Source organism: Coregonus lavaretus (genome assembly GCF_964263955.1).
Source record: "Coregonus lavaretus genome assembly, chromosome: 1".
Lineage (NCBI taxonomy): Eukaryota > Metazoa > Chordata > Actinopteri > Salmoniformes > Salmonidae > Coregonus > Coregonus lavaretus.
This window is the reverse complement of record NC_139988.1, coordinates 72,589,989-72,610,196: the sequence shown is the minus strand read 5'-3', so window position 1 is coordinate 72,610,196 and position 20,208 is coordinate 72,589,989.

Genomic DNA, 20,208 nt, shown 5'->3' with positions numbered 1-20,208 from the left:
CATCTCATCATTCCATTTGGTTTGTCTTGTTTATTACACACACCTGGTTCATATCCCCTCATCGGTACCTGTATAAGTGTTCCCTCTGCCCCCTTGTCTTTGTGTGTGATTGTTTATTGTGAAGGTATTATAGCTCGGTGGAGCTACTTTGTATTTGTATCACCGGCATATTCACCCGTGTGACTTGTTTTCTCCAGTGCGCAGTATTTACCGAACTAGAGTGTATTACGCATTGATGCGTACCGCTGTGATTTACCCTCCTGCGCATGACTCCATCCGAAATCAACAGCCAAAATATCGCTCATGCGTATGGTGTTTACAGTATATACCTTTCTACATTATTGTATTGAGTTTATTGTGTGTACAAGTCCGCTAGACCTGGCCCTATGCCTGCTGTATTGTATAGCCTGCTATGGTGTTAATATACTTACCTGTGCTAGCTTGTACAGTAATTCCATGCATGTTATAGCAGTGCCAGTGCTATAACTTAAGTTTATTTCCTTTCTTTCCAGAACCATAGTTATTGTCAGACACAATCCTTATCAGTCAAAAGTTATTATCGGCACTGGATAGGATTTCAGAGTGGTCAGATGTGTGAAGATGTGTGTGTGTATGTGTGAATGTGGATCTCTCTCCAATTAAACCCCATAACCTAGACATCCACCACATCCTTGTTCTGACCGGACAATCTGTAGTGGTTGCTACCGGCCTTAAGCCAGCACCTAAGGTTTCTTCTTCTATTTTTCACACATCAATGATGACCTGAAATGGTCCCTTCACACAGACAGTGTGGTGAAGAAGGTGCAACAGTGCCTCTTCAACCTCAGGAGGCTGAAGAAATTCGACTTGGCCCCTAAGACTAGGGCTGTGGCAGTCATTACATTTTGTCAGCCGGTGATTGTCAAGCAAATAACTGCCGGTGTCAAGGTAATTGACCGAGTGGCGCAGTGGTCTAAGGCACTGCATTGCAGTGCTAGCTGTGCCACTAGAGATCCTGGTTTGAATCCAGGCTCTGACGTAGTCGGCTGCGACCGGGAGACCCATGGGGCGGCGCACAATTGGCCCAGGGTAGGGGAGGGAATGGCCGGCAGGGATGTAGCTCAGTTGGTAGAGCATGGCGTTTGCAACGCCAGGGTTGTGGGTTCGATTCCCACGGGTAGCCAGTATGAAAAAAATATATATACAAATAATTTATGCACTCACTAACTGTAAGTTGCTCTGGATAAGAGCGTCTGCTAAATGACTGTAAATGTTAAAAAAATTAATTAACATGAAAACATTTAGCATCTACTGGCTTCCATGCATAGCCTACAAACCAATGATACAGACCTTTGGAACATCTACATTTTTAGATAGCCTGCAGAGCTCTATCATACTATCCAGGTCTGTACCCAAACAGTTTGAGCTTCTACTTCTAAAAATCCACCTTTCCAGAAATAAGTCTCTCACTGTTGCCGCTTGCTACAGACCCCCCCTCAGCCCGAGCTGTGCCCTGGACACCATATGTGAACTGATCGCCCCCCATCTATCCTCAGAGTTCGAACTGCTTGGTGACCTAAACTGGGATATGCTTAACACCCAGGCCAACCTACAATCTAAACTAGATGCCCTCAATCTCACACAAATTATCAACGAACCTACCAGGTACAACCCAAAATCTGTAAACATGGGCACCCTCATAGATATCATCCTGACAAATGTACCCTCTAAATACACCTCCGCTGTCTTCAACCAGGATCTCAGCGATCACTGCTTCATTGCCTGCGTCCGTAATGGGTCCGCTCCCTAAAACACTTCAGCGAGCAGGCGTTTCTAATTGACCTGGCCCGGGTATCCTGGATGGATATTGACCTCATTCCGTCAGTAGAGGATGCCTGAGTCTTTCCTCTCAATCTTAAATAAGCATGCCCCATTCAAAAAATTCAGAACTAAGAACAGATATAGCCCCTGGTTCTCCTCAGACTTGACTGCCCTTGACCAGCACAAAAACATCCTGTGGCGTACTGCATTAGCATCGAACAGCCCCCGCGATATGCAACTTTTCAGGGAATGTCAGGAACCAATATATACAATCAGTTAGGAAAGCAAAGGCTAGCTTTTTCAAACAGAAATTTGCATCCTGTAGCACTAACTCCAAAAAGTTTTGGGACACTGTAAAGTCCATGGAGAATAAGAGCACCTCCTCCCAACTGCCCACTGCACTGAGGCTAGGAATCACTGTCACCACCGATAAATCTACAATAATCGAGAATTTCAACAAGCATTTTGCTACGGCTGGCCATGCTTTCCACCTGGCTACCACTACCCCGGCCACCAGCTCTGCACCCTCTGCTGCAACTTGCCCATGTCTCCCCCCCCCCCCGCTTCTCATTTACACAAATTCAGACAGCTGATGTTCTGAAAGAGCTGAAAAATCTGGACCCCTACAAATCAGCTGGGCTAGACAATCTGGACCCTTTCTTTCTAAAATTAGCCGCCGAAATTGTCGCATCCCCTATTACTAGCCTGTTCAACCTCTCTTTCGTAATGTCTGAGATCCCCAGAGATTGGAAAGCTGCTGCGGTCATCCCTCTCTTCAAAGGGGGTGACACTCTAGATCCAAACAGTTACAGACCTATATCCATCCTGCCCTGCCTTTCGAAAGTTTTTGAAAGCCAAGTTAACAAACAGATCACCGACCATTTCGAATCCCACCGTACCTTCTCCGCTATGCAATCCGGTTTCCGAGCTGGTCATGGGTGTACCTCAGCCACGCTCAAGGTCCTAAACGATATTAGAACCGCGATCGATAAAAGACAGTACTGCACAGCCGTCTTCATCGACCTGGCCAAGGCATTCGACTCTGTCAACCACCGCATTCTTATTGGCAGACTAAATAGCCTTGGTTTCTCAAATGACTGCCTCGCCTGGTTCACCAACTACTTCTCAGATAGAGTTCAATGTGTCAAATCGGAGGGCCTGTTGTCTGGACCTATGGCAGTCTCTATGGGGGTGCCACAGGGTTCAATTCTCGGGCCGACTCTATTCTCTGTGTATATCAATGATGTTGCTCTTGCTGCTGTTGACGCTCGGATCCACCTCTATGCAGACGACACCATTTTGTATACATCTGGCCCTTCATTGGACACTGTGTTAACAAACCTCCAAACGAGCTTCAACGCCATACAACACTCCTTCCGTAGCCTCCAACTGCTCTTAAACACTAGTAAAACTAAATGCATGCTCTTCAACCGAACGCTGCTTGCACCCGCCCATCCGACTAGAATCACTACTCTCGGCGGGTCTGACCTAGAGTATGTGGACAACTACAAATACTTAGGTATCTGGTTAGACTGTAAACTCTCCTTCCAGACTCACATTAAGCATCTTCAATCAAAAGTTAGATCTAGAATCGGCTTCCTATTTCGCAACAAAGCCTCCTTCACTCATGCTCCCAAACATGCCCTCGTAAAACTGACTATCCTACCGATCCTTGACTTCGGCGATGTCATTTACAAAATAGCCTCCAACACTCTACTCAGCAAATTGGATGTAGTCTATCACAGTGCCATCCCTTTTGTCACCAAAGCCCCATATACTACCCACCATTGTACGCTCTTGTTGGCTGGCCCTCACTACATATTCGTCGCCAAACACACTGGCTCCAGGTCATCTATAAATCACTGCTAGGCAAATCCCCGTCTTATCTTAGCTCACTGGTTACCATAGCAACACCCACCCGTAGTCTGCGCTCCTGCAGGTATATCTCACTGGTCATCCCCAAAGCCAACACCTCCTTTGGCAGCCATTCCTTCCAGTTCTCTGCTGCCAATGACTGGAACGAACTGCAAAAATCTCTGAAGCTGGAGACTCTTATCTCCCTCACTAACTTTAGGCGTCATTTGTCAGAGCAGCTTACCGATCACTGCACCTGTACACAGCCCATCTGTAATTAGCCCATCCAACTACCTCATCCCCATATTGTTATTTATTTTGCTAATTTGCACCCCAGTATCTCTATTTGCACATCATCGTTTGCACATCTATCATTCCAGTGTTAATACGAAATTGTTACTATTTTGCACTATGGCCTATTTATTGCCTTACCTCCATAATTTACTACATTCGCACACACTGTATATATATCTTCTGTTGTATTTTTGACTTTATGTTTTGTCTGGTTCATCCTTGGGAGCAATTTCCAAACGCCTGAAGGTACCACGTTCATCTGTACAAACAATAGTACGCAAGTATAAACACCAGCCGTCATACCAGCCTATAAGGAGGAGGTCAGATACCTGGCCGTGTGGTGCCAGGACAACAACCTCTCCCTCAACGTGATCAAGACAAAGGAGATGATTGTGGACTACAGGAAAAAGAAGAGGACTGAGCACGCCCCCATTCTCATCGACAGGGCTGTAGTGGAGCAGGTTCAGAGCTTCAAGTTCCTTGTGTCCACATCACCAACAAACTAACATGGTCCAAGCACACCAAGACAGTCGTGAAGAGGGCACGACAAAACCTATTCCCCCTAAGGAGACTGAAAAGCTTTGGCATGGGTCCTCAGATCCTCAAAAGGTTCTACAGCAGCACCATCCTGACTGGCTGCATCAATGCCTGGTATGGCAACTGCTCGGCCTCCGACCGCAGGGCACTACAGAGTGTAGTGCATACGGCCCAGTACATCACTGGGACCAAGCTTCCTGCCATCCAGGACCTCTATACAAGGCGGTGTCAGAGGAAGGCCCAAATATTTGTAAAAGACTCCAGCCACCCTAGTCATAGACTGTTCTCTCTGCTACCACACGGCAAGCGGTATCGGAGTGCCAAGTCTAGGTCCAAGAGGCTTCTAAACAGCTTCTACCCCCAAGCCATAAGACTCCTAAACATCTAATCAAATGGCTACCCAGACTATTTGCATTGACCCCCCCCCCCCCTCCTCTTTTACGCTACTGTTACTCTCTGTTTATTATCTATGCATGGTCACTTTAATAACTCTACCTACATGTACATATTACCTCAATTACCTTGACTAACCGGTGTCCCCGCACATTCACTCGGTACCGGTACCCACTGTAGATAGCCTCGCTATTGTTATTTTACTGCTGCTCTTTAATTATTTGTTACTTTTATTTCGTATTATTTAATATAGTATTTTTTTGTTTTGGTATTCTTTCTTAAAACTGCATTGTTGATTAAGGGCTTGTAAGTAAGCATTTCACTGTAAGGTCTACACCAGTTGTATTCGGCGCATGTGACAAATAAGATTTGATTTGCTCTGAAGTGTCTTGAAAAGATGTGTAAGCTTCAGTTAGACTAAACACACTGTTTGCTTACAAATACAAACGTGGCACTGATGAAGCAATCCTAAGCATAGTGCATCTCATCCTGCAAAATCTGGAGAACCCTAAGGCCTATGCTCCACTGCTATTTGAGTATTTTAGTGCAGCAGCCACACATCCTCCTCAGTAAGCTCAGACAGATGTCAGTCAAACCCTATACCATCAGGTGGTATCACTCATTTCTGACCAACAGGACCCAGCAGGTCTGAGTGAACGAGACCCTGTCTGAGCCCAAGGCCATTAAGGTGCCCCCTAAGGCTGAGAGTTCACCCATCCTATTCACACTGTATACAAATTAATGTACAAGTAGTCACCTTGATAACTATATTGTCCAGTTTTCTGATGATACTGCAATTCTGTGTCTAATGTACAGAAACTGACACTACTGTGTATAGGTCAGAGATACAGAGGGTTGTGCAGTGGTGTGATGACCACCACCTCATCCTAAATGTCAAGCAAACTGAGGAAATGGTTTTTGACACCAAATCTGTTGGTGACCACTTACCTGTGGTGGTCCATAATGTGGACATTCCTCAGGTCCACTCTTACAAAAGATCCAACAACGCCTTTATGTTCTGCGTAGGATCAGGGTTTTTGGAGTCAAACAGAAGGTCATGCTCCTATTCTACCAGGTTGTCATAGAGAGCATTATATTCTATGGCATTTCAGCCTGGTTTGGCAACTTGTCAGTTACCTTAAAAACACAAATCAATCACCTGGTCCAGACAGCCATGATGGTGGTCGGATGCGAGGTAGCACCCGTCACTGCAGACTGTCTTTGAACAAACACTCATGACAGGCCAAGAACATTTTGGCCCATTCCTCCTGACAGAGCTGGTGTAACTGAGTTCTCAACTGGCTTACCTGGTTAAATAAAGGTGAAATTAAAATTAAATTAAAATAAAAAATAAAGTAGGCCTCCTTGCTCGCACACACTTTTTCAGTTCTGCCCACACATTTTCTATAGGATTGAGGTCAGGGCTTTGTGATGGCCACTCCAATACCTTGACTTTGTTGTCCTTAAGCCATTTTGCCACAACTTTGGAAGTATGCTTAGGGTCATTGTCCATTTGGAAGACCCATTTGCGACCAAGCTTTAACTGACTGATGTCTTGAGATGTTGCTTCAATATATCCACATAATTTTCCTTCATTTACATTTACGTCATTTAGCAGACGCTCTTATCCAGAGCGACTTACAGTTAGTGCATACATTATATATTTTTTATTTTTCATACTGGCCACCCGTGGGAAATGAACCCACAACCCTGGCATTGCAAACGCCATGCTCTACCAACTGAGCTACCTCCCTGCCGGCCATTCCCTCCCCTACCCTGGACGACGCTGGGCCAATTGTGCGCCGCCCCATTGGTCTCCCAGTTGCGGCCGGCTACGACAGAGCCTGGATTCGAACCAGGATCTCTAGTGGCACAGCTAGCACTGCGATGCAGTGCCTTAGACCACTGCGCCACTCCTTCCTCATGATGCCATCGATTTTGTGAAGTGCATCAGTCCCTCCTTCAGCAAAGCACCCCCACAGCATGATGCTGCCACCCCCGTGCTTCACGGTTGGGATGGTGTTCTTCCAAACATAACGATGGTCATTATGGCCAAACAGTTCTATTTTTGTTTTATCAGACCAGAGGACATTTCTCCAAAAAGTACGATCTTTGTCCCCATGTGCAGTTGCAAACTGTAGTCTGGCTTTTTTATGGTGGTTTTGGAGCAGTGGCTTCTTCCTTGCTGAGCGGCCTTTCAGGTTATGTCGATATACAGGACACGTTTTACTGTGGATATAGATACCTTTGTACCTGTTTCCTCCAGCATCTTCACAAGGTCCTTTGCTGTTGTTCTGGGATTGATTTGCACTTTTCGCACCAAAGTACGTTCATCTCTAGGAGACAGAACGCGTCTTCTTCCTGAGCGGTATGACGGCTGTGTGGTCCCATGGTGTTTATACTTGCGTACTATTGTTTGTACAGATGAACGTGGTACCTTCAGGCATTTGGAAATTGCTCTTGGCTGATTTCTTTAGATTTTCCCATGATGTCAAGCAAAGAGGCACTGAGTTTGAAGGTAGGCCTTGAAATACATCTACAGGTACACCTCCAATTGGCTCAAATGATGTCAATTAGCCTATCAGAAGCTTCTATAGCCATGAAATCATTTTCTGGAATTTTCCAAGCTGTTTAAAGGCATAGTCAACTTAGTGTTTGTAAACTTCTGACCCACTGGAATTGTGATACAGTGAATTATAAGTGAAATAATCTGTCTGTAAACAATTGTTGGAAAGATTACTTGTATCATGCACAAAGTAGATGTCCTAACCGACTTGCCAAAACTATAGTTTGTTAACAAGACATTTGTGGAATGGTTGAAAAACGAGTTTTAATGACTCCAACCTAAGTGTTTGTAAACTTCCGACTTCAACTGTAACTCACTTCCTCCAAATAAGACCCTTTTCGCCCAACTTACCAGAAAATTACAGGATTTACGGAACAAATACTCAGTGGCTTTTCTAATTCTCTCAGGGGATTTTAACGAAACACCTGATGACTCTGCTGATCGTTTTCCTCAAAGGAGTAAAAGCTCTCAAAATAGCAATATCATCACAACATTATGCAAGGATCTCTCTGTTGATGATGCCTGGCGTTATTTCAATCCGAATGCAACAGGTTATACCTGGACCAACAAAACTATGTCACAAAAAATCTAGAATAGATTTATTCCTAATTTCCCCCTTTTTGTTACAATTTGTTATAGATGTAGATCATCAGTTGGCTCCCTTTTCTGATCATCATTTGATTTCCCTGAATTTACAAGCTGTTAAATTAAACAACACACATCTTAAAGATCCTATTTTCATTGGAAACATCAAATCGTTAGGCAAATATATTTTTGCAAGAAAATACTTTGGTCATGGAAGTAGAAGGGAATTCTTCAAATATAAAGTCAGAGTTGTAGCCGTTAAACGTGCCAAAGAGCTGAAGCACCTTAGAGAAAAAGATTTGATGAGCAACCTTGACATTTTTCTAAAGAAAGATAATCTCTCTTAAATCTTTACAACTAGATTTAGAATAGTTTTACACAGATCTGGCAAAGGGTGCCTTTGTCAGATCAAGAGCAAAATGGATTGAAGAGGGGGAAAGAAACACCAGTTATTTCTTGAAAAGAGAAACTACAAAATATAATCTATAACGTCACTCAAAGTTAATGATGTATCATGCAAAGATCCCATTGCAAGATCAACATTTGTCAATTCCTTTTGTGAAAACTTTTACAACTCACTATTTCAGGAAGATGGTTGTAAAAGCTACATTTGCCACATTCAGAATTATGTCCCTGTAATTGAGGATGATTTCCACTGAGTTTGCGAATCACCTGTGTCAATCGAAGAAATTAGAGAGGCTCTGAATTCAATTAAAAAAGGGAAATCGCCTGGCCCTGATGGGCTGTCAGTTTTGGGAGTTGCTAGAAGACCCTGTTTTTAATGTTTCAAGATTGCATTGAAAATAGTGAAATGGTCTCCACTATGATACAGGGCATTATTTCACTGATTCTGAAGCCTGATAAAGACCCTTCTCTCATTGACAATTGGAGACCAAATACTTTATTAAATATTGATTACAAATTGATTAAAGAAAGGAATAGATACCATTATAAATTAGACTCAAACAGGATTTATGAAGGGCCGTCACATATGTTCCAACATTCGTTTAGTCTTGGACCTTTTAGATTTGTCACGAACGTTGAGAGAAGGGTCGGACCAAGGTGCAGCGTGAAAAGCGTACATGTTTATTCACCCAATAAACATACAAACCAAAACAAGAAACAACGTAACGTGTAGTCCAAAGGGCTATACACATACAGTGGGGAGAACAAGTATTTGATACACTGCCGATTTTGCAGGTTTTCCTACTTACAAAGCATGTAGAGGTCTGTAATTTTTTATCATAGGTACACTTCAACTGTGAGAGACGGAATCTAAAACAAAAATCCAGAAAATCAAATTGTATGATTTCTAAGTAATTAATTTGCATTTTATTGCATGACATAAGTATTTGATACATCAGAAAAGCAGAACTTAATATTTGGTACAGAAACCTTTGTTTGCAATTACAGAGATCATACGTTTCCTGTAGGTCTTGACCAGGTTTGCACACACTGCAGCAGGGATTTTGGCCCACTCCTCCATACAGACCTTCTCCAGATCCTTCAGGTTTCGGGGCTGTCGCTGGGCAATACGGACTTTCAGCTCCCTCCAAAGATTTTCTATTGGGTTCAGGTCTGTAGACTGGCTAGGCCACTCCAGGACCTTGAGATGCTTCTTACGGAGCCACTCCTTAGTTGCCCTGGCTGTGTGTTTCGGGTCGTTGTCATGCTGAAGACCCAGCCACGACCCATCTTCAATGCTCTTACTGAGGGAAGGAGGTTGTTGGCCAAGATCTCGCGATACATGGCCCCATCCATCCTCCCCTCAATACGGTGCAGTCGTCCTGTCCCCTTTGCAGAAAAGCATCCCCAAAGAATGATGTTTCCACCTCCATGCTTCACGGTTGGGATGGTGTTCTTGGGGTTGTACTCATCCTTCTTCTTCCTCCAAACACGGCGAGTGGAGTTTAGACCAAAAAGCTATATTTTTGTCTCATCAGACCACATTACCTTCTCCCATTCCTCCTCTGGATCATCCAGATGGTCATTGGCAAACTTCAGACGGGCCTGGACATGCGCTGGCTTGAGCAGGGGGACCTTGCGTGCGCTGCAGGATTTTAATCCATGACGGCGTAGTGTGTTACTAATGGTTTTCTTTGAGACTGTGGTCCCAGCTCTCTTCAGGTCATTGACCAGGTCCTGCCGTGTAGTTCTGGGCTGATCCCTCACCTTCCTCATGATCATTGATACCCCACGAGGTGAGATCTTGCATGGAGCCCCAGACCGATGGTGATTGACCGTCATCTTGAACTTCTTCCATTTTCTAATAATTGCGCCAACAGTTGTTGCCTTCTCACCAAGCTGCTTGCCTATTGTCCTGTAGCCCATCCCAGCCTTGTGCAGGTCTACAATTTTATCCCTGATGTCCTTACACAGCTCTCTGGTCTTGGCCATTGTGGAGAGGTTGGAGTCTGTTTGATTGAGTGTGTGGACAGGTGTCTTTTATACAGGTAACGAGTTCAAACAGGTGCAGTTAATACAGGTAATGAGTGGAGAACATGAGGGCTTCTTAAAGAAAAACTAACAGGTCTGTGAGAGCCGGAATTCTTACTGGTTGGTAGGTGATCAAATACTTTTGTCATGCAATAACATGCAAATTAATTACTTAAAAATCATACAATGTGATTTTCTGGATTTTTGTTTTAGATTCCGTCTCTCACAGTTGAAGTGTACCTATGATAAAAATTACAGACCTCTACATGCTTTGTAAGTAGGAAAACCTGCGAAAACGGCAGTGTATCAAATACTTGTTCTCCCCACTGTACCAGCCTAACAGGAACAAGATCCCACAATACACAGTAGGCAATGGGCTACCTAAGTATGATCCCCAATCAGAGACAATGAGCGACAGCTGCCTCTGATTGGGAATCATACCCGGCCAGACATAGAAATAGAATAACTAGAACGTAAACATAGAATATATAACATAGATTTCCCACACCCTGACTCAACAAACAAGAGTTCTATAGGTCAGGGCGTGACAAGATTATTCAGATACAATTGAATCAGATGCTGTTATTGTATTTTTGGACTTCTGTAAAGCCTTTGACACAATTTAACATTCATTTCTCTTTCGGTCTCTTAAACTTTTTGGTTTCGGTGAAAATTGTATCAAAGTCATTCTCATGTTTTACAAAGATATAAATAGTTCTGTGATACTAAACCATTTACATCCAAAATATTCAGTGTCAATAGAAGTGTACGACAGTGATGCCCAATTACGCCCTTTTTATTCATTTTGGTAGTGGAACTTCTATCTCTAGATATTCTGAATAATGCGAATCTGCATGGCTTATCCATTTTTAGAAATAAAAATGTCCCAACTGGCTGACGATACTCCTCTTTTTTTTAAAGACAAAGACCAGGTCGTCCATGCCCTTAATGCTATCACTGCATTCTCTATTGCATCTGGATTAAAACTGAACGTTTCTAAATGTGAAATCTTATGTTTATATGACTCTGATGATAAAGAAATAGAAAATATTCCTGTAAAGGACTGTGTTAAATATTTAGGAATACATCTATTAAAAAAAACACTTAGTAAGACAACATATGAATTTCTCTCCTAAAATTAAGAAAACCAATAATATATTTAATAATTGGCTACAAAGGGATCTATCTATACTTGGGAGAGTGCTTCTGTCCAAGGCAGAGGGACTGTCTCACTTTGTGTACCCCTCATTATCTTTATTTGTAAATCCCTCTACCTGTAAAGAGATCAACAAGACCTTTCTTGACAACAAGACCTTTCATCTGGAAAAAGCTTCACAAACTAAAAAAGTCAGTCCTCTCAAATAAAAATCTGAAGGAAGTCTGGAAGTGTTGGATTTTGTTGACATAAATAACACTTTCAAGATCAATTGCTTGAAAATATGTTTGGTCAATACAGAATCAATTTGGTATTTAATTCCAAACAATGTGTTTAATAAGTTGGGAGGTCTTCAATTTTTACTGAAATATTATTATATTCCGGAAAGATTACCCGCTAAATTGGCTAGGTTTTACCAACAAGCTTTAATGTCCTGGAAAATATGTTTCCTGCACAACTTTTCCCCACATAAAGATATTTTGTGGAATAATTCAGACATAACTGTAAGGAATAAGTCATTGTTCTACCCTAGCTGGCATTAACTCTACCCACATGTACATATTACTTCAATTAACTCGACTAGCCGGTGCCCCTGCACATTGACTCTGTACCGGTACCCCCCTGTATATAGTGTCACGATTCAGACAGACGACCAGAGGACCACAATTGCGTCACACCAGAAAGTTTATTAAACTTAAGGGAAAAGGGAAGTAGGGAGTGAATGAAGGCTCCAGGGGTAACAGGGATCCCGTCCAATGTGCTGGGTCTGTGCCCCCCCCAGTGGCAGCGATGCGTCCTATGAAGCCGGTGGTGGGTGGTCCAGAAGTCCTGGGGGGGGGGAGACACAGACACAACAGGGCGGAATGAAACAAGGCAGCAGTACAGTTCAGGGGAAATCCAATATACGTAGTAGCAAGGCAGAAGGCTGGTCAGAGTTACCGGGATTGAAGAGTAGTCAGGAGTCGTAATGGCAGAAGCAGGTCTGGATCTCCTGAGGCAGAAGAGTATCCAAAAAACAGGCAGGTCCGGGGTCACAAAACCAGGGTGAGCCAGAAGCGCGAGCAAACAGGTTCCGGGTGTGAGCTTTGCAGACGATCTGACACCGGAGAGCTGAAAGACAGGGCCTTAAATACTGGGAGAGGTTAGTGGGTAATGCAGCGCAGCTGGCAGAGTAATTAGAGCCGAGCAGAGCAGGGACAGGTGGAGCTAGTTAGGCTGAGTAGAGAGAGAGTGGAAGATAGTGGAAACAAATTAAGGTGGTAACCCGGTGGAGTGAGAGGGCTCATGACAGAACCCCCCCCCCAAGGGACGGCCCCAGAAGTCCCAAGAGCAACACCACGCCGGGCGGGAGGAGGGGAGCCGGAGGAGGGCTAGAACTCCTCCGAACGGTCCGAGTGAACGTCCTCATCCTCGGAGGAAGCCGGAGGGCCGTGGTCGGGAGATGGGACAGGTCCCGAGACAGGATCAGGCACAGGACAGGAAGCCGAGCGGGCAGGACGGTTAGGGACCCCTCTGGGGCGGCCCCTACGGATTGCAGGTTGATCAGGATGCCGTTGGTGGAAAGCGGTGATGAGAGTCCTATCCACAATCCGACTAGCTGGCACCCAGGTCCTTTCCTCAGGTCCATAGCCCTCCCAGTCAATGAGGTACTGGAGACCCCTACCCCTCCGTCTGGACCGAAGCAGGCGGCGGACGGTGTAAACCAGACCACCATCGACGAGCCGTGGAGGAGGAGGACCAGGCGCCGCAGGGACCAGCGGACTCTCATGGATGGGCTTAATCTTAGACACATGGAAAGTGGGGTGCACCCTCAGGGAATTAGGCAGTTGGAGCCGGACAGCAGTTGGGCTAATCACTCTTATGATAGGGAATGGGCCAATGAACCGAGGTGCCAGCTTCTGCGACTCCACCCTGAGTGGCAGGTTCTTCGATGACAACCACACCCTTTGACCAACATGGTAGGTGGGAGCAGGAATTCTCCGACGGTTGGCCCCGGTAGTGTAGCTGGCAACGGATCTGAGGAGTGTGGCTCGGGCTTGTGACCAGGTGCGGCGACATCGACGGGCAAAAGCAAGTGCAGATGGGCAAGTAACCTCCTCTTCCTGGCTGGCAAATAGAGGAGGCTGGTATCCATAAACACATTGGAAAGGGGACATACCGATGGCAGAGCAGGTCAGAGAATTGTGTGCGTACTCCACCCATGTCAATTGCTGCGACCAGGAGTGGGGGTTGCGTGAAGTCATGCATCGCAGTGCCTTCTCGAGCTCCTGATTAGCCCGCTCTGACTGCCCATTGGATTGGGGATGGAATCCGGAAGTCAGACTGACTGTGGCTCCCAGCAGGTGACAGAACTCCTTCCAAAAAGCGGAGGAGAATTGTGGACCACGGTCAGAAACTACATCCCTTGGCAGTCCGTGGATCCGGAAGACGTGTTCCAGGACCACCTGGGCGGTCTCCTTGGCGGTTGGGAGCTTGGGGAGGGGAATGAAGTGTGCCATCTTGCTGAAACGGTCAACGATGGTGAGAATGACGGTCATGCCCCTTGAAGGGGGCAGCCCCGTGACAAAGTCAAGGGCGATGTGAGACCAGGGACGTCTGGGCACAGGCAGGGGCTGCAGCAATCCGGCTGGGGGCTGGCAGGACGACTTGTGTTGGTTGCAGATGGGGCAGGCTTGGACGAATTCCCGTACATCCTTCCTCAGAGAGGGCCACCAGAACCTCTGGGCGAGCAGGTTGTAAGTGCGGGTGGAGCCAGGGTGACAAGCTAGGCGGGAGTCATGTCCCCACTGAACGACCTGGGACCTCAGGTCTTCGGGGACAAAAAGGCGGTCAGCTGGGCAGGTGCTGGGACCTGGCTGGTTACGGAGAGCCTCCAGCACCTGTTCCTCAACAGCCCAGGTCAGAGCTGCAACGATGCAGGGACTTGGCAGAATCGACACAGGGTCCTTGGAGGGGGTGTCATCCTTCTGGAATTGACGGGAGAGGGCGTCTGGCTTGGTGTTGCGTGATCCAGGCCGGTATGACAGAGTGAAATTAAACCTGGTGAAGAACAGGGCCCAGCGGGACTGCCTGGAGTTCAACCGTTTGGCCGTGCGGATGTACTCCAAGTTCTTATGATCGGTCCAAACGAGAAATGGAATGGTGGACCCCTCCAGCCAGTGACGCCACTCCTCCAAGGCAAGCTTCACAGCCAGCAGCTCACGGTTCCCTATGTCGTAATTGCACTCAGAGGGGGACAACCGACGTGAGAAAAAGGCACAGGGATGGAGCTTCCTATCCTCCGCAGCCCACTGAGAAATCACAGCACCAACTCCCACATCCGAGGCGTCCACCTCCACAATGAATTGCCGGTCCACATCAGGCATCTGGAGGATGGGAGCGGAGGTGAACCTCACCTTGAGGGTACTGAAGGCTTTGTCGGCTGCTGGGGTCCAGGTGAAGGGTTGCTTGGTGCTGGTTAGAGCAGTGAGAGGGGCAGCAACGGTACTGTAGTTCCGGATAAACTTCCTATAGAAGTTAGCAAACCCCAGAAACTGTTGCAGCTTCTTTCTGTTCTCCGGAACTGGCCATGAAGTGACTGCTGATACTTTGGCAGGATCCATTTGGATACTTCCCTCTGCCACTATGTACCCCAGGAAGGCCACTGTCTTGACGTGAAACTCACATTTCTCTGCCTTGGCGTAGAGGGAATTCTCCAGAAGACGATGAAGGACTTGCTGGACATGGCGGGTGTGTTCAGACAGGTCTCTGGAGTAGATTAAGATGTCATCCAGGTAAACGAAGACAAACTTGTTTAACATGTCCCGCAGGACATCATTCACTAGAGCCTGGAACACAGCAGGAGCATTGGTGAGGCCAAAAGGCATAACCAGATACTCGTAGTGGCCTGTTGGTGTATTGAATGCGGTTTTCCATTCATCTCCCTCCCGGATCCGCACTAGGTGGTAAGCGTTTCTGAGATCCAACTTGGTAAAAACAGTGGCTCCCTGGAGCAACTCAAAAGCAGAGGTGAGCAGAGGCAGAGGGTAACGGTTTTTCACTGTGATGTCGTTGAGTCCCCTGTAGTCGATGCAGGGGCGAAGAGATCCGTCCTTCTTCCCCACAAAGAAGAAGCCAGCACCAGCAGGAGATGAAGATGAACGGATTAATCCTGCGGACAGAGAGCCATTGATGTAGTCCTCCATGGACTTTCTTTCAGGAGCAGACAACGAATAAAGACGACCCCTTGGAGGAGCTGTTCCAGGGAGGAGGTCGATGGCACAGTCGTACGGTCGGTGAGGGGGCAGAGATGTGGCTCTTGCTTTGTTAAACACCTCTCTGAGACCATGGTAGCATTCTGGGACATTGGAGAGGTCAGGAGCGGAGTTAGTAGGTACTGGCCGAGGGGGTAGTGCGGCAGCAAGCAGGCAGGTTCGGTGGCAGTCCTCTCCCCACCCCCTGATCACCCCGGTCACCCAGTCGAGCTGAGGGTTGTGCCGGCGGAGCCATGGGTAACCCAGGATGAGGGGTTGGCCTGGAGAGGGGAGCAGGTGAAACTGGATAGTTTCTTGATGGTTTCCGGACAGACCCATCGAGACCGGAGCCGTGACATGAGTGACCGATCCGAGTAAGTGTCCGTCCAGTGCCCGGGCAGGAATAGGAGGTGTCAAACGGAGGTTCTCCAGTCCCAGTTGGCGTGCCAGCTTGATGTCCATTATGTTGGCTTCGGCGCCAGAATCCACCAGAGCAGCCAGGGTGTGAGTTGAGTCAGAGAGGCGGAGGTGAACTTGCAGCAGGGGTTTGCGGTCGGAGGACTGGATGGTCATTGAACTCAACCGGACTCCCCCTATGCCCGGTGAGCTTCGGCCCTTTAAAGGGCAGGTTACCACACGATGTCCATCACCTCCACAATAGAGGCAGAGGTTTGAGGTGAAGCGGCGCTGGCGCTCTGCAGGAGTGAGAGAGGCTCGCCCAATCTCCATAGGCTCAGACTGATCAAGCTGACCTGGGTGAGTGGCAGTAGATGACAGGAGCCCAGTCGGATCTCTCCGAATGCCGGTAGTAGGTGGACCTTGGTGCCCCCTCTCACGACGACGGGTCTGTATCCTTCTGTCGATCCTGACAGTCAGTGCGATGGCTTCATCAAGAGTGGAAGGCAGTTCATGGGAGACCAACTCGTCCTTGATATAGTCAGCCAAACTATGGAAGAACGCGTCCACCAACGATGGTGTGTTCCAAGAACTTCGTCTAGCCAGGGTTCGGAAGTCGATGGAATGGTCTGCGACTGTACGTCTGCCTTGTCGAATACTGAACAGTTCACGAGACGCCTCTGCGGTGGGTGAATCCAGGTCAAACACCTTCAGCATCTCCTCAGCAAACAGGTCGAAGGTTGCACATGCGGGGGTTTGACGTTCGAACTCTGCTGTTCCCCAGAGTCGAGCTCGGCCCGTCAGGTGAGTGATGGCATACCCAACTTTAGCCCCCTCCGTGGCGAAGGTCCTTGGCTGCAAGGAGAACTGAAGTCGGCAGCTAGTCAGGAATGGCCGGACCTGGGTTGAATCGCCGTTGAACCGCTCGGGGTTTCCAATCTTGGGTTCCGGAGCAGCGGCTGCAATGACCGGGGCAGGTAACTCGGGGGCAGGGCTGGTGGGCAGACTGGCTGGGGTAAGGTTGGTGAGGAGTTGAAAGATCATGGCGAGTTGTTGTTGCTGCTGCTGGAACTGCTGCTCATGCTCATCGGTTTCCATGTCGGGGAAAGTGTGCGCTGAGTCCATAATGGTCAGATCGTACTGTCACGATTCAGACAGACGACCAGAGGACCACAATTGCGTCACACCAGAAAGTTTATTAAACTTAAGGGAAAAGGGAAGTAGGGAGTGAATGAAGGCTCCAGGGGTAACAGGGATCCCGTCCAATGTGCTGGGTCTGTGCCCCCCCCAGTGGCAGCGATGCGTCCTATGAAGCCGGTGGTGGGTGGTCCAGAAGTCCTGGGGGGGGGGAGACACAGACACAACAGGGCGGAATGAAACAAGGCAGCAGTACAGTTCAGGGGAAATCCAATATACGTAGTAGCAAGGCAGAAGGCTGGTCAGAGTTACCGGGATTGAAGAGTAGTCAGGAGTCGTAATGGCAGAAGCAGGTCTGGATCTCCTGAGGCAGAAGAGTATCCAAAAAACAGGCAGGTCCGGGGTCACAAAACCAGGGTGAGCCAGAAGCGCGAGCAAACAGGTTCCGGGTGTGAGCTTTGCAGACGATCTGACACCGGAGAGCTGAAAGACAGGGCCTTAAATACTGGGAGAGGTTAGTGGGTAATGCAGCGCAGCTGGCAGAGTAATTAGAGCCGAGCAGAGCAGGGACAGGTGGAGCTAGTTAGGCTGAGTAGAGAGAGAGTGGTGAGCAGAGTGGAAGATAGTGGAAACAAATTAAGGTGGTAACCCGGTGGAGTGAGAGGGCTCATGACATATAGCCTCCCTACTGTTATTTTATTTTACTGCTGCTCTTTAGTTATTTGCTTTGATTTTTTACTTATCTATTTTTTACTTTTTTAAATTTATTTTAAAAAACTGCATTGTTGGTTAAGGGCTTGTAAGTAAGCATTTCACTGTAATGTCTACACCTGTTGTATTCGGTGCATGTGGCAAATAAAAGTTGATTTGATTTGATGAGAGGAATATTTACTTTGTTATTGATGTTTTCGACCACAGGGGGTAATATTCTTTCATATGAACAATTTATAACATTGAATGAGTTTCCAATACCTTTCAGAGTTTATTTCTGTGATCAAAGCCATTCCCAGTGGTCTAACAACACTACTGAAAACTAATCTTAGCTTTGGTGATGATCACAGAGCTTAACCAGAACTCAGCTTGGAAGGAGTGGGCTTACTTGAGAAATGTTGTTGTAACAAATACATAAGACACATTTTCCATTCACGGAACCAACTTACGCCTAGAGGAAAACATTTCTGGAACATGCTTATTCCTGTCTGTAAAAAAGCATGGTTGATGCCTTACAAATATTGTATACCAAACAAATTTAAGGTAGTGAAGGGGGAAAAAGTAAGGAACTTGTCTGTCGGCCCTGCATTAAAGAACATAATTGGTTAAAGAAAATTGTGATAAATCACTGATCATCTGATCACTCTTCATAACATTCTGGAGTATATGCAAATTGCCATCATAAAAACTGAGGCAGCAGACCTTGTGAAAATTAATATTTGTGTCATTCTCAAAACCTTTGACCACGACTGTAGTAACCATAAAAGTGTTAAACTAATTTGTGTTTGAGATTCTTCAGGTGGCCGCCCTTTGCCTTGATGACAGTTTTGCACACTCTTGGCATTCTCTCGGCCGGCTTCGCCTGGAGTGCTTTTCCAGCAGTCTTGAGGGAGCCTGGCTGCTTTTCCTTCGCTCTGCCGTCCGACTCATCCCAAACCATCTCGGTTGCATTGGGGTCGGGGCATTGTGGAGGCCAGGTCATCTGATGTAGTCCTGTGTAGCTCAGTTGGTAGAGCATGGCGTTTGCAACGCCAAGGTTGTGGGTTCGTTTCCCACGGGGGACCAGTATGAAAAAAAAAAAAAACATGTATGCACTCACTAACTGTAAGTCGCTCTGGTTAAGAGCGTCTACTAAATGACGTAAATGTAAATGTAATAAATAAAAAAGTATTTCAGTTTAATTTAAGGACCAAAGGATTTGTCTCCTAGAGATTAACATACTTTGGTGCGAAAAGTGCAAATCAATCCCAGAACAACAGCAAAGGACCTTGTGAAGATGCTGGAGGAAACAGGTACAAAAGTATCTATATCCACAGTAAAACGAGTCCTATATCGACATAACCTGAAAGGCCGCTCAGCAAGGAAGAAGCCACTGCTCCAAAACCGCCATAAAAAAGCCAGACTACGGTTTGGAACTGCACATGGGGACAAAGATCGTACTTTTTGGAGAAATGTCCTCTGGTCTGATGACACAAAAATATATCTGTTTGGCCATAATGACCATCGTTATGTTTGGAGGGAAAAGGGGGTGACTTGCAAGCCGAAGAACAACATCCCAACTGTGAAGCACGGGGGTGCCAGCATCATGCTGTGGGGGTGCTTTGCTGCAGGACGGACTGGTGCACTTCACAAAATAGATGGCATCATGAGGAAGGAAAATTATGTGGATATATTGAAGCAACATCTCAAGACATCAGTCAGGAAGTTAAAGCTTGGTCGCAAATGAGTCTTCCAAATGGACAATGACCCCAGCACACTTCCAAAGTTGTGGCAAAATGGCTTAAGGACAACAAAGTCAAGGTATTGGAGTGGCCATCACAAAGCCCTGACCTCAATCCTATAGAACATTTGTGGGCTGAAAAAGCGTGTACGAGCAAGGAGGCCTACAAACCTGACTCAGTTACACCAGCTCTGTCAGGAGGAATGGGTCAAAATTCACCCAACTTATTGTGGGAAGCTTGTGGAAGACTACCCAAAACGTTTGACCCAAGTTAAACAATTTAAAGGCAATGCTACCAAATACTAATTGAGTGTATGTAAACTTCTGACCCACTGGGAATGTGATGAAATAAATAAAAGCTTAAATAAATAATTCTCTCTACTATTATTCT